Source organism: Chinchilla lanigera, unplaced genomic scaffold, assembly GCF_000276665.1.
Source record: "Chinchilla lanigera isolate Chin_1 unplaced genomic scaffold, ChiLan1.0 scaffold00010, whole genome shotgun sequence".
Lineage (NCBI taxonomy): Eukaryota > Metazoa > Chordata > Mammalia > Rodentia > Chinchillidae > Chinchilla > Chinchilla lanigera.
In genome coordinates, this window is record NW_004955411.1 from 35,982,420 (window position 1) to 35,998,454 (window position 16,035).

The following is a 16,035-nucleotide window of genomic DNA, read 5'->3' on the forward strand; positions in this document are numbered from 1 at the left end:
TATTGCCGTGATTTGGCTCACAACAGTCTGGAATTACCCTCTACTAGGCTGAGTAAGTTGCCATTCAAAATTTATAAAAGGAGAAAGCCAATTGGTAAGCAATGTTCAGTGTTACACAACTTTGGCCAGTTCTTTGTATCTTTCTTTTTGCTTTTTTTTTTAGACAAGGTCTTACTAGGTAGTCCAGGCTGTCCTTGAACTCACTATGTAGCCAGACTGGTCTCAACCTTGTGATCCTTTTGCTGAGGTTACAGGCATGTGCCACTGCGCCTCAGTGATTCCTTATTTCTTGAACTTTTCATTCAAAACTAGCATTTCTCAGGATTCTTGGGATTTTTCTCTTTATAATACAAGAATTCTACATGGGTGAATCCATCTATTTCTGGGCCATCACTGCTGTTGCCCAAATGTGTGTCTCTAACCACTGAGCTGTATCCCTGGCCTCTCTAACTCAGGTCTCTTCACTGGACCCCAGGCTGTTGGTTATACATCTCAGAGGTTATGAATACAGCTTACTACAACTCACCACATTTGATTATGATTGCTCAGCTCTGCCATATGAGATGGCATACAGCAAGCCAGAGAAACAGGTGGGAGAAGAATTTTCTGAAATCAGAACAAAGAGAAAAGAGTTTATTGGGAATGAGAGTGCAGCACTGCAAAGGACCAGCAGTGAGTTCCAAGAGAGGATAGCATCCCTGAGAAAGGCACAGTGCCTTTGAAAGAGTTCCCTGAGCTAAACATGTAAGTGAGGCCTGCAGGTATATGAAGAGAAGGCTGGGGAGGGCAGGACCAGGTGTTCGCTCATCTCCTTCGGGCTGGTGAGGTAAGTCATCCTTGGATGAGACACAGGTCAGGGGCATGGGGTAGTGTAATGATCACACTGTTATACAAAGGACTGTTAGTGGGTATTCTGTACATTTTTTGGAACAGCTCATTTTTGAAACAGTACATGACTGGTGTGAATCCAAAAGCAATAATGGAGGCCAGAGTTTCTCCTTGATTTTTTAGCACTCCACAAGCTCTACCACTCCAGAGCTGTAGGACTTTTGGCAAATCATTGAATTTTACTGAAGCTCAGTTTTCTACATTGGAAAATCGACTATATTTGTATTTATCACATTGTGTTATAGAGAGGATTTCATGAGACAGTAATCCCTTAATGATGCTAGTTATTCTTACTATCAAGAAGTAGGTAGGCTCCCCTTCTCTGGAAAGCTTCCCTGGCTCTGAGTTTAGCATAGGAAGATGTTATGGTTCATGTCTGTATGTTCCCCCAAATCCTCATGTGGTCATGGGGTGGACTTTTACAGTTTTGATTGATTGGGTGTGGGTGCTACACCTGCCCTGGGGTGGATGGTTTGCATACGTAAGGAAAAGAGGCTTTCTCTTCCCACCACTCCTCCATTTTGTTCTTGTTGCTTTGCTGTCTTTTGCTACCAAGAAGGTTTGCCCTCTGCCATGTGCCACTCTGCCTTGGAGCCAGCCAAGTATGGACTGAAACCTGCACAAACTGTGAGCTAAATAAACCTTTCCTTCCTTAATTTTGGGTGTCAGGTATTTTGTCCCAGCAAAGAGAGAAAAGTAACCAAGACAGAAGACTTCTGGGTGCCTGCAGCACTCTGTGCTCAGCTGTAGCATTGCTTTAATTGTAATATGTGGTTCTCCTATCTTCGTGGGATGGTGAGCTTTTAGAGAATCTTAATTTATCTATCACAGACTTTTAGGAACTAACTTGCGACTTGGACAAAATAGGAGCTTTCCTTTGCTCCGTTTATCTTTCTTGCCACTTCCCTGAGCACAAGGGCTGTGTTTCACACTTCTCTGTAACTCCCATGGCCCTTGCTACACCATGCCCCTCAGTGCACGAGTTTATCCATGTAAACCATCCATTTCACTGGGTGGGAAATACCATCCCTAGTAGTGCCTAGAAATTGGTTTCTGTTTTGGTTCCAAGTCCAAATTTCATCATCTACCTTTCCCAGGCCACCTGAACCAGGAAGACAAGGTAATATTATGTTGATAGTGGTAGAAGCTCAGCTCTCCAGATTGTTATAAATTGATACTTCTAATCCCCAGAACAATCACTAAGAAACCACTCAAAAATAATACTTAAAGGCAGGGTGTGGTGGTACAGATGAATCCTTTAAGCCCAGGAGTTTGAAGGCAGCTTGGGTAACATAGCAAGACACTTTAAAAAGGAAGAAAGAGAAAGAAGAGAGGGGGTAAGGAAAGAAGGAGAAAAAAATAAAGAAGAGAAAGGAAGGAAGGAAGGAAGGAAGAAAGGAAGGAAGGAAGGAAGGAAGGAAGGAAGGAAAGAAGGAGGAAGGAAGGGAGGAAGGAAGGAAGGAAGGAAGACTATAAAATCTGAAAGAAATGAGAAGGAAATTAAATCATACACCAGAAAACATCTAAAAGCTCAGGTAAAACCACTGGGAACTTATGACTGGCAACTGGAGTGGGAAGGGCAGTCTTGAGACTTAGCTCTAGACCTGGGGGATTTGATCTTCTCACCAGGTAAATAGTGTTAGAATTGAATTTGTAGAGGCAATTTTAAATGTAAAGGAAAGCTTAAAACTTACATTTCTAACACTACACAAGGATGGAGCTGGGAAGTGCAGCCTATTCCCACAGTTAGAAAATTACAAAACTTAATGAGCCTTAGCATTTCAACACCAGCTGCAAGATAAGTGTGGCTCAGCCAGGGGCGCATCCCGTTACATTTTGCTTGCTTTCAAGTTTTTCAAAGACTTATCACCTCAAGGACAGTTCGGCTCAATTTTAGACAATGTTTTATTTTTCCTGCTCACCATAACCTGGACTTCCTTATTATACTATAGTAACCCCAATTAGCTTACACAGGATAAATTCTGCCTAGCAATGTATGATAAGACATGTGTAATCAGCTGTGGAACATCCTATTATCTGCCTTTTTTACTTCCTCTAAAAACCTATATATAAGTAACTGTTTGTGTAAGTAACTGTTTACTCCAAGACAAGGCTGGTGATTTGGACCTCAATGTCCCCCAGCCCACTAGTGTAATGAAACTGTAGGCCTTCCAAGTTCCTTGATGCCCTGCCAACCCTCTGGTCTGATCCCTAGTTCTGCAACAAACTGAATTAAAAATGTCCACTGCAGAATTGATTACTTGATTGGTGTGTGGTAGAAACCCATGCACATTTGATCACAGAATTCTTTTTCATTGATTGTTGAGTGAGAGTGTGGGACACACTGAGTTTGTTTATCCCTTCATTCACAAACCTACTGTTGTGAAAATCCCAGAGGCTCGTGGTGCTAAGCGAACTCTTTCCTACTGAGCTACTTTCCCAGCCCCTTCCTCTTAAAATTTCAGGCAGTCTCCTCCACACAGTGGCCTGGAATTTGTTGTGATCCTTCTGCCTCAGCCTCTTGAGTAGCTGGGGAAAGTAGTAGGAATTGAAGACAGAGAGTGGACCGGGGGTGATGGTGGTGGTAAAGGGAGATGCGGTGCTATGAGAGGAGTTTTGAGTGGGAAAGAGTCATGACTCAACTTCCTTTTTAGACTGACGAGGACACAGGTGGAAACTGAGATGTTGGGAGACCTGGATTAATTCCTGTGGGAGAGGATGGCAACTTGTACTAGAAGGAGCAGTGTGGGAGTGAGAGGTGATCACATTCTGGAGAGTTTTTTTTTTTATTTGAAAGAGAACAATAATGAAAAAGAACAATAGCAAAATACCAGCAACATAGACAAAAAAAGCAAGCAAAAACAATAAGAATGATACAGGATTTCAGAACAAGATGGTAGGAATTAACATTGATTGTTATATTACATATTGTTATCTTCAACAAAGTTGCTCAGATTACCCCATGTAAGAATGCAAGATTGATCAAACAATTATAGAGAATAAAAAATAAAAACAAAACAAAAAAAATTATAAATGATACAGAGTTTCAGTAAACAAGATGATAGGAATTCAACATCTGGATAGGTTTTGAAGACAGAGCCCAAAGATTTACTGTGGAATTAGTTGTCAATATGTGTGTGTGTGTGTGTGTGTGTGTGTGAGAGAGAGAGAGAGAGAGAGAGAGAGAGAGAGAGAGAGAGAGAGAGAACATATTAGCATAATACCAAATTGTTTTTAAACTTTAGAACTTAGCTATCATCAGTGATAAGTGTTTCTGCCATATCTTATAACGAGACACATATGTCCCTGTGTAGCAGCATTGATGGTGAGGATCTTTGTTCTTCACACATAACAGTCTATTTCACAATTTTAGTCTTGGTTTCTACTGTTTTTAACCTCTAGCGCTCATGGGCTAACTTAGCACTAGGTGGCACCATATCCTTAGTTAACTTAAGATTTCTGGGCTTCAGGGAACTTGATCTCTTGAGGATGTCTCCTTTCCTTCCCCCTTACCTCTATCTCTCCTCCCCTTCACCACCCCACATCATCTTGTACTGGGAATTGAACCCAGGCTTTCACATTGAGTAACCAAGCGCATTTTATTTTTATCTTTAAATCTTATTTTATTTTATTCTATTATTTTATTTCATTTTGTTTTTTATTTTGAGACAGGGCCTTGCTCAATTTCCAGGTCAGTCTTAAATTTGCAGTCCTGGAGTGCTGGGATTGCAGGCTTGAACCACCATGCCAGGCTTAAATCTCTTTTATAACACACTATCTTAGAGGGCCAACTGCTAGGATGTTCAAGTGTGACTCTACTGTGTGTGTGTTTTCCTGGTGACTCTAGGAAGGGGCAGCAACCCTAAACTGCAGATACAGAACTGAATAGAAGAAACCTTCAAATTCTCAGACACAGCAGTAGAGTTCGTTGCCAAGGCAGTTTGTTGGAGAGAAAAGCTGGAAGAGGGTAAACTATAGAAAATCCAAAATTTCCTCCTCCCTCTAGAAGTCTGGGACGAATCTGGGATTGCAGAGGCAAATCACACTTGTTTGGGTGCAATTTAATTAATCAGTTCCTTGCCTCTGAATGCTGACCGGGATTACTCTCAGAAGTATAGTTATAGAATTATTTAGAGATTTGCAGTACATCTACTATGCACTGCAAGCATATACTAATAAAAACAGTAATTTAAAAATTAAAAAATATAAGCATCCATAATAATGCTATATTTATTGTATCAGTCAGGGTTCACTAGAGGAACAGATATAATACAAGATAAACAAATGAACAAGGAATTACAAGTTTGGCTTACAATGGTCAGCTACAGAGTTGGATGAGGAAGTGTGCAGAGAGTGTCTGCATGCTGGAGGTTGAAGAGCCCAGCCCCAGGCCTGGAGCTTGCTGCAGTGTCCGTGCAAGTCCGTATCAAAAGGCTGATGAGTCTGCGACGGAATGCCAACAGTCTGCACCAGGAGCCAGGAGACGACCAAGCTGAAGGCGAAAACCGGAGCTCCTCTGAAGAACCCCCAGCCAGTCCTTTCTCAATTCCTTTTATTATGCAGTCTACCCACCATGGGGGTGGTCCTCCACACCCACACTCTCTGCATGCCTGCCTCTGGCACAGGCTCAGGATGAATACAAATTAAGCACCCTGGACCCCTTCTGAGTTGCATAGTTAACCTTCTAAACTTCTCAAATTAACACAATAAACAACATCCCAGAAGGGTAAGGCGTGTCCTTTTCACCCCAAGAGGCAGAACTGCTGAGTCACTTAGCCAAACCTCTAGACTCCCCAAGTTGGCACAATGTATCAACCATAACATTTATAAATAATACTACAAAAATGGCAAAAGAAGTTATTTTTTCCTCATCATTCTACTGGCTGGAGCGATGAGGAAAACTCTATTGAACTGTTCTAAAAGAGAGAAAAGCTCCAACACAGCAGCTCCTATGTTGGATGTACCTTGTCAGAGTTCAGACAAGCATATCCCAATCTCCTGGCCTTCCCCTGGGCCCTTTGTCTCTTACTCCCTATTCTCTTATTGGGGGTGGGAGGTACTTCAGGGCCTTGTACATGCTAGCTACCACTGACCTATATCCCTAGCGCCCTTACCTCCTATTCTTTCCAGAGGCAAGATGAGAAACCAAAATTCCTCCTCACCAAGGTGGTCAGATCATCAGGACTCTTTCTCCAAAGCCAGCTGTAAAATCCAAAAATATTGCTCTATCTTTCCCTTGCCTGTCTGTCTAAGAAATAGCTCACAAGAAATTCTTTGACCTACCTTGCTTGATTGCAGGTCAATGAGACCCCGCTTCTGGACCGGGTCCTGCCTGGACCTGGAAGGCAGGAATGCTACAAGAGGCCAACAAGAATCTGGACAGGCCTTGCTAGGTTCCTGCTCTCAGTCTCATGCTTTCAGCTCATCTTTTTTGAAAAATCATATTTCCACAGGCTGCAGGCTTTGCAGGACCTAAGCAAAAAACTGAGCAGCTCAGTCGGGGTCTTTGGCGTTCATTCTGTAGGTTCCAGTACACGAGCAACTCTGATTAAATAAATGTGATGCATTTCTTTTGCTAGCATGTCTTGGGTTAGGGGGAATCAGCCATGCCCTTTTACAATGGGTAGAAAAGGGGTCATCCCTTCTCTGCCCCTGCAACTTGCATCATTGTAAGATCAAAAAAAATGTGATAATCTAGATTTAAAATGAGATGCAAGGACAGGGGATTTAGCTCAGTGTTGCAGCACTTGCCTGGCAAGTGTGAGGTCCTGAGTTCAAAAAAAGTAAAATGAGATGCAATTTGAAGAGGGGTTTTATCAAAAAAGATATATGAACGGCAAAATAAGGATGGGAGAATATGGTCAACATTCGTTTTCTTTTCTCTTCCAATCACAATGTTATTGGTATATCTTAGATATACATAATGATCACAATCATCATAGAGAATTTGTACCTGTATATGATATAACTTGGTTTTTTTCCCCAGTCTCCTCCCCTTCCTTCAACCCCTCCTCTCCTCACCATTTTCACTTCTTCCTTCTTTACTCATTTTTTTTTTTTTTTTTTTACTTTTTCCTTCTTTCCTTTCCCAATCCCTTTTCTCTTGCTCCTTTCCCCAGTTAAACATTTTCTCCCTATTTCAGAACACATACACATTTTGGTCCTTATTTACACTTTCAGTTTCTCATACCAGAGAAACAATGTGGTATTTACACATATGTCTGATTTATTTCACTTGAGAATATGGTCTCAATGTGCATCCACTTACCTAGGAATGTCTCAAGCTTATTCTTTTCTTTCTTTTTTTTTTTGGTCTTTTTGAGACAGGGTCTCACTATGTAGTTCAGGCTGGCCTTGTGCTCACTTTGTAGCCTAGGCTGGTCTCAAACTCACAATGATCCCCCTGCCTCAGCATCCCGAGTGCTGGGATTACAGGCGTGAGCCACCACGCCAGGCTAGCTTATTCTTCTTTATGGCCAAGTAGTACTCCATTGTGTAAAAAAACACATCTTTATTCATTCACCAGTTGATGGGGTCTGTTTCCAGCACTTGGCTATTACACACTGTGCTGCTATAAACATGGGTGTGCATATATCACTGTGGGATGATGCTTTTAGTACTTTCAGAAAGACACCAAGAAGGAGAATAGCTTTGTTGAATGGAACCTCTAGTTCTAGTGCTTTGAGGAGTCTCCACACCAATTTCCATAGTGATTGCACCAGTCTATAATCCACCAACAGTGGAGAGGAGTTCTTTTTTCCAGCCAGCCTTACCAGCATTTGCACTTGTTATTGGTTGCTTTCTTGATGATGGCCATTCTTTCTGGATTGAGATGGAATCTCAGCATTGTTTTAATCTGCATCTTTTGAGTGATCAATGATGTTGAACATTTTCTCATGCATTTTTTGCCATTTGTATTTCTTCATCTGAGAAGTGTGTGTTCATCTCAGACACCTGTTTTGGATTGGGTCTTTAAATTTGTGAATTGGGTCTTTAAATTTGTGATTGGGTCTTTAAATTTCCTCCCTTTTTATGAGGAACAGCTGGCAAAAATTTTTTCCCACACTGTGGGTTGTCTCTTCACTCTCTTGGTGGTTTCTCTTGCTTTGCAAAAGCGTTTTAATGAGATCCCAGTTGTTGATTCTTTGTGATAGTTCCTGTGTGATCAGGGTTTTATTTATAAAATCTTTAACTTCACCAAATGTCTTCAAGAGTTCTACCTATTCTATCTTCCAGCAGATTTAATGTTTCTGTTTTGATATTTAGATCTTTGATCAATTTCAATTTTAGTTCAGTGCATGGTGAAAGATATGGGGCCAATTTTCATCTTTAGCGTGTAGAAAGCCAGTTTCCCAGCACCATTTATTTAAAAAGGCTATTTTTCTTCCAGTGAATGTGTTTGACACTTTTGTCAAAGATAAGATAGTCAGGTATGTCTGGAGTTATTTATGAATCTTCTAATCTCTTCCATTTGTCCTTGGGTCTGTTTTTTTGCCAGTACTCTGCTATGTTTATCAAAGTAACTTTGTAGTATAATTTCATGCCTGGGATTGTGATGCCCCTGCCTTGCTTTTGTTGCCCAGGATTGCCTTTGTTATTCTAGGTCTCTTGTAGCTCTTTAATGAAATTGAAAGGGAAGCAATATTTCCAAATTTATTCCTGCAAGCAAGAATGAATTCTCTAATTTTCTCTAATTAGAGAATTGTTTTCTCTACTTCTGTGAGATATACTGTTGGAATTTTCATTGGAATTGCATTAAATCTGTAAAAATGCTTTGAAACTGTGGCCATTTTCACTATATTGGTTCTTCCTACCCAAAAGCAAGGGATAGCTTTCCATTTTCTGATACCTCTTCAAATCTTTTTTCAAAGTACTGTAGTTTTCAATGTAGAGATCTTTTACTTCCTTCATTAGATTGATTCCCAGGTGTTTCAGTTTTCTGCATACTGTTGTCAAAGGTGTTGTTTCCCTAATATCTCTCTCAGTGAGTTTGTTATTCATGTACAGGAAGGCTATTGATTTTTGAGGGTTGACTTTGTATCCAGCTATGCCTGAATTTGATTATTAAATGTAACAGTCTTTTGTTGGAGTTTTTAGGGTCTTCTATGTAGAGTATTGTCATCCATAAATAATGATAATTTAAGTTCCTCCTTTCCTATTGTTATTCCTTTTATTTCTTTCTCTTCTCTAATTACTCTGGCTAAAGATTCCAGAACTATATTGAATCTGAGTGGTGACAGTGAACATCTTTGTCTTGTTCTTGATTTTAGAGTGAAAGATTTTAGTTTTTGTCCATTTAGTATGACGTTGGCTGTTGGTTTGTCATAGATGGCTTTTATTGGATTGAGATAAAAACCATCTATTCTAATTTTCTGTAGGATTTTTTTAATCACAAATGAGTTTTGGACTTTATGAAAAGCTTTTTCTGCATCTATTGAGATGATCATATGGTTTTTGTCCTTGGCTCTGTTAATATGGTGTATTATATTTATTGACTTATATGTGTTGAACCAGCCCTGCAGCCCTAGGATGAATCCCACTTGATCATGGTATATAATCTTCCTGATGATTTACTGCATTCTTTTTGCCAGTATCTCATTGAGAATTTTTGCACTTATGTTCATTAGGGAGACTGGCCTGGAGTTTTCTTTCTCAGTTGTGTCCTTCTCTGGTTTTTGTGTCAGGGTAGTGCTTGCTTGCAGGAATGAATTTGGGAATATTGCTTCCCTTTCAATTTCATTAAAGAGTCTGAGAAGTAGTGGTATTATGTCTTCTTTAAATTTCTTGTAGAATTCAATAGTAAATCCATCAGAACCTGGGCTTTTCTTTGTTGGTAGGTTTTTAGTTACATCTTTGATTTCATTGATTGATGTTGGTTTATTTAGGATTTTTATACATTCTTGCTTCACATTTGGTAATTCATATGTATTTAGGAATCTGCCCATTTCTTCTGTATTTTCCATCTTATTAGAATACAAGTTCTCAAAGTAGGTATAGATGATCTTCTGGACTTCTGCAAGGTCTGTTGTGGTTTGACCATTTTCATTTCTAATTAATTCTTAAAGGTTTGTCAATTTTATTTAATCTTTCAAAGTATCAACTCTTTGATTCATTAATTCTTTGTATTGTTTTCTTAGTCTCCAATGCATTAATATCTGCCCTGATCTTTATAATTTCCTCATATGAGTTTTGGGCTTGGCTTGGTTTTGTTTTTGAAGAAGCTTGAGGTTCAACATTCAGTTGTTTATTTGAGCTTGTTCTGTTTTTCTGATATGAGTATTCACTGCTTTAATTTTCCCTTATAGGACTACTTTCCCTGTGTCCCTTAAGTTCCAGTATGTTGTATTGGCATATAATTGTAGAAACTATCATACAATTGTAGAAACTGTCTAATATTCTTCTTTAGTTTCATCTGTGACTCATTTGTTTTTCAGGAGGGTTTTATTTAATTTTCATGTGTTTATGAAATTCTTTCACCATTGATTTCCAATTTCATTGCACTGTGATCTGGTAACATGCATGGGATAATTTCAATTCCTTTGCATTTACTTCTGCATAGTCTATGAGCTAATATGTGGTCTATTTTGGGGAACATCCCATGTGCAACTGAGAAGAATGCATACTCTGATGTTGTGAGGTGGAACACTCTGTAGACATCTACTAAGTCCATTTGTTTAAAAGTTCAGTTCTAATATTTCATTGTTGATTTTTTGTCTAATTGACCTCTCTATTTGTGACAGTGAGGTATTAAGGTCCCCAAATACAATTGTAGTAGTACTTACTTGGTTTTTCTTGTCCATTAATATTCTTTATGTAGTTGGGTGCACTTGTATTTGTTGCATATATTTTTTTTATTGTTGTCTCTTCCTTTTGGATTATTCCCTTTACAAGGATACAGGGACTTTGTCTCTTTTAATCAATCTTAGCTTGTGTCTTGGTTCCTTTTCTCTCATTGCTGAGACAAAAATATCCAATGCCCAAAATTAAGGATGAAAAGGTTTATTTAGCTTGCAGTTTGTAGAGGTTTCAATCCATAATCAGCTGGCTCCAAGGCAAGGTGGCAGGGTACAGGGGCAATACTTCAAAGTTGAACTTTTAAACTTCTCAAATTGACACAATGAACAAAACCCTAGAGCAACCCTAAAGGGCATGTCCTTTTCACCCTGCGATGTACAACTGCTGAGTTACTTAGTTAAGCTTCTAGATTCCTCAAGTTGACACGATGTATCAAGCATAACAGCTTGAAATTCACTTTGTCTGGAAGTAGAATAGCTACCCCTGCTTTTTTCTGGGTTCCTGTCCCATGGAATATTGTTTTCCATCCTTTGTCTTTCAGTCTATGAACTTCTTTCTGCATTAAATGTGTTTCTTGTATGCAGCATATTGTTGGATATTTTTTCTTGATGCATTCTTCCAGTCTTTGTTTTTTTTTTTCTTTTTGATTGGTGAATTGAGACCATTAACATTGACGGTCATAACTGATATGTATTGATTTATGTTCATCATGTTATTTTCCTGTTGTTAGCTCCATTTTCTCCCTTAAATTGTTGCCTTTCTGGTGGATTCAGTTTGTTAGGGTTTATGAAGTTGTAGTCCTTGTTATCTCTTTCTAGAATGTCCCTCAGAACATTTAGGACTGCTACTTTGGTTCATGAGTTTCCTTGGGTGTTCTTTGTCATGGATGTTTCTTATTTCTCCATCAATTTTGAAAGATATTTTCTGGGGTATATCAATCTGGGTTGGAGGTTGTTTTCCTTTAGGGCTTGAAATACTTCACTCAAAGCTGTCTTTGAGTTGAAGGTTTGTGTTGAGGTTAGCTATGATTCTGATAGGCTTTCCTTAATAGGCGATTTGTTTCTTTTCTCTAACAGTTTTTTATATTCTGTTCTTGTGTTGAATTTCTAGAATCTTGACTGTTATATGCCTTGCTGTAGATTTTTTTATTGTGGCTAATTGGAGTTATATATGCCTCACTTAACTGTATGTCAAATTCTTTTTCCCTGCCAGGGAAGTTTTCTGCCATGAGGTTTGTGAACAGGTTTTTTCATTACACTGTCTTCTGCTTTTTCATGGACTCCAATCAAACTTATGTTATTCTTCTTTGCCTCATCTAGCAGCTGCTGTACTGACTTCTTGTGGTCTCTTCCTATTTTAAAGAAATCTTTCTTTTCATGATCACTAACCACAAGCCTGTCTTCTATGTCTGAGGTTCTGGCCCCACATTGGTTTATTCTGCTGTGGATACTTTCAATGTAATTTTTAGTCTCCTGGATTTCTGATTGAATCTTTTTTATGGATTCCATTTCTTTCCTGTGTTGGGCATTCATGATTTCCATCATTTTCCTAAGCAAAGGAAATCAGGGAGATATGTAAAATGTGGAAAATACTGCAAAATTTTGTAAAAAAAACAGGACACAAATAAGGTTGCAGAGGTGTGAATGATGAATCTGTTTAATGACAATGCAATGTCACATTTCTGTGAAGTATTCATAAGGGGGCAAAAGCAAGCATCACTGGATAGGCTCCTTCTTAAAGGTATACAAAAAGAAAGATTCCATTGAGCCAATATATAACCATGATTCTATTAGTGACAGTAAATGTTGTCCTACACAATAACCTTCCTCTCTCTTGTCTTCCTCATACCAACCAAAAGGTTTTCAAAGATAAGTGAAGGTTCATTTATTTTTCTTTATATTTTGTAATTTTCTTTGTTATTCTGTATTATATTATGACATAATAGTTTTTATGTGAATTTGTGGAACAAATCATCTGACTTTCCATTATTTTTCTATTGGGAAATTTGTTTTGATACACAAGTGTTTTGGATTGCAAGTGTGTTTCAAGAATGAATTATGCTCACAAACATGCACACACACACACACACACACACACACATATATCCAAAACATCAAGTTGTGCAATTTAAGTGTGAAGTATCCTGTACATTAAGTGTACCTCAATGAAGCTGTTACCATACAATTTAAAAATGAAACATTGGTAGACAATGTAGGTTCATTTATTCATTTATTTGCTTTTTCTTTTGCTGAACAGAACTTACTAAGTATCTATCTGAGTGTGGTAGCTCACATCTGTAATCCTAGGAGTTGGGCGGGTATGGCAATAGGATTACCAAGAAATCCAGGCCAGCTTGAGCTACATAGTCAGATCCTGTCTCAAAAACTCAAAACAAAACAAAATAAAATTAATATCTAATTGTGCCAGAAGATAAAAGAAGAACAAGGAATGAGATTGTCTGCCTTTCAGGGTAGTAGAGAGACAGGCAATGATAGTTCTCTATGATATCCCTGTTGGATGTACCCATAAGAAACTAAAGAAATATAAGGATTTGTATGTTTTGTTTTGGGGAAAGCTGAGATCTAGAACATGAGGAAGAACATGTGATGGCAAGTGATAGTAGCTTTTTTGTTTTGCCTTATTTTTGTGTGTGTGTAGTATTGGGGATTGAACTCAGGGCCTCTTGTGTGGTAGGCAAGTGCTCTACCACTGAGCTATACCCTTCACCCCTATTTTCTGTCTTATGCAAGGTCTGGGATGAACAAACAAGGCCTGGTTTCAGGAGAGCAGATTGTAGTGGAGAAGGAGGAGGTGTGTTCTGAAAGCGGCAGGATAATAGACACAGATCACTACAGGTCCAGAAAGATGTGATGGGGAATTTGGCTCTGACAGCAAAGGTCTGGGGAGCCAGAAAAGGTTTGAAGCAAGGGAGAGCAAGATCAGAGGGCAGTGAGTAGGAGCACAGGCAGGTCAAGTTGAGAGAGATAATTGATATCTTGTCCGTAGTAGTTTGGATATGATTAGTAAGTTTAAGTAGCTCTAAGTTCTGCTACTAATTCTTCCTTCACCACCGGGCTGAGTCCAATTCTTCCCATCTCTGCCCCACTATTCCTTTAGTTCTGTCCCCTTGGTTGCATGCTTGTATTACCAACCAGTGGTCTCTCGGCCATCAGTTCTGCTTCCCCATGGTCTAAAGTTATTACTTGATATCTGAGGCTTAAAAACATTTTTCTAAAACTCTAATCTAACATTTTACTTATTTTTTTAGACAGGATCACATTATCTAGTCTAGGCTGGCTTTGAACTCACTATGTACCCCAGACTGGTCTCAAATCTGTGGTTATCTTCTTGTCGTGGCTCCTGAGTGCTGGGATCATATGTACACACCACCATGCCTAGTGATTGCCTCACTCCTAGCTGAGCACCCAGTCTTCAGCCTCTAGTCTTGCTCCCCCTCAATGCTGTATGTTTCCAGTAATAACAGTCACTATAATGGTGCACTTGGCGCAGGTATTTGTTGCCTACCAAGAACTGCACTTAGCACTTTAGTGAGTTATTTACTTTGTGCAATGCTGGACATTGAAGCCAGGGTCTTCCACATGCCAGGTCAGTTTGCTGTAGCACTGAGCTATGTCCCCAGCTAGCGCTGTACTTTCATCTCATTAAATCATTCCAATGTATTGTAGCTATTATTATTATGTTTATCAGATGAAGAAGGTCTGGTAATGAGTCTGAAGTCATTCAGCTAATAAATATAATTTAATAAGCTGTCACAAACAAACAAAAAACCTTAAAGATCCCTCTGCTTCCTATCATTTATCTTTTATTTTGCTCTTTAAATTATTTGTACTGTGGATCTCTCATATAAGAGAAACATGTGATATTTAACCTTCAGAGTCTCATTTATTTCACTAAATATTGTGGTCTCAAGGTGCACCCATTTTCCTACAAATGACTCAAATTTACCCTTCTTTATAGTTATATAGTACTCGATTGTGGGGATGCACCACTTTTCTTTATTCATTTATCTGTTGATGGGTGTATAGGCTGCTTCCATAATTTAGCTACTGTGAATTATGCTGCTATGAACAGGGGTATCAATGTATCACTGTTTATATATAATGTCTTTAATTCCTTGGGGAAGATAGCCAGAAGAGGTATAATCAGGTGAAATAGAATTTCTATTTTCATTTTTTTGAGAAATCTCCATACTGATTTCCATAGAGGCTATATTAAATTACATTTCTCCTTAAGATTGTAGAAGAGCTCCTTTTTTCCTACAACTTTCTCTTTTGCAGCTCATGATAATAACCTTTCTTTCTGGTGTAAGATAGAATCTGTGTTGCTTTGATTTGCATTTCCCTAAATGGCCAAATATGCAGAACATTTTTCATGTATTTATTGGCCATTTGTACTTCTTTTGAGAAGTGTCTGTTCATTTCAATTGCCTATTTTTATGAAGTCTTTTATTTCTAGAGTTCTGATTCTTTTTCTAGTTCTTTATGTATTCTAGATATTAGTGCTTTGTTCAAGGAATAGCTGGAAGATTTTTTTCCCATTATCTTTTCACTCCATTGGTTGTTTCCTTTACTCTGCATGCTTTTTAATTAGTTGATTATTTGTATTATTCCTTGTGTGATTAGGGTTCTGTGCAGAATGCCTTTGCCTATGCCTATGTCTTTAAGACTTTTACCTTTTTTATTTTCCAGCAGTGCTTGTTTTAACACTTAGTTCTTTCATCTATTTCGATTTTATTTGAGACAAGTTGAGAGATATGGATCTAGAGTCATTCTTCTGCATGTGAATAGCCAGTTTTTCCAGAACCCTTTGCTAAAGAGGCTATCTCTTTCCTTCAGCACATGTTTTTGGCCCCTTGGTCAAAACTCAGATAACTGAATGTGCCTGGGTTTTTTTCTTCATTTTCAGTTCTGTTGCCTTGATCCTCACATTTGTGTTTGTGCCAGTACTGTGCTGCTTTTGTTACTGTGGCTCTGTAATATAACTTGAAATCCGGGATTGTGATGTTTGCTGCTTTGCTCTTGTTAACCAGGATTGCTTTTGCTATTCTGGGTCTCTTCTGGCTCAATATGAATTTTAAGATTGTTTTCTCTACCTCTGTAAAGATTGCTGTTGGTATTTCAATTGGAACTACATTAAATCTATGTATTATTTTTGGTAATAGGGCCATTTTGACAATAGTGGCTTTGCCTATCTTTCCATTTTCTAACATCTTCAATCTCTTTTCTCAGAGTACTATAGTTTTCACTATAGAGGTATTTCACTTCCTTTGTTATGTTAATACTTGTTTGTTTGTTTCTAGCTGCTGCAAATGGAATTGTTTCCCAATTTCTT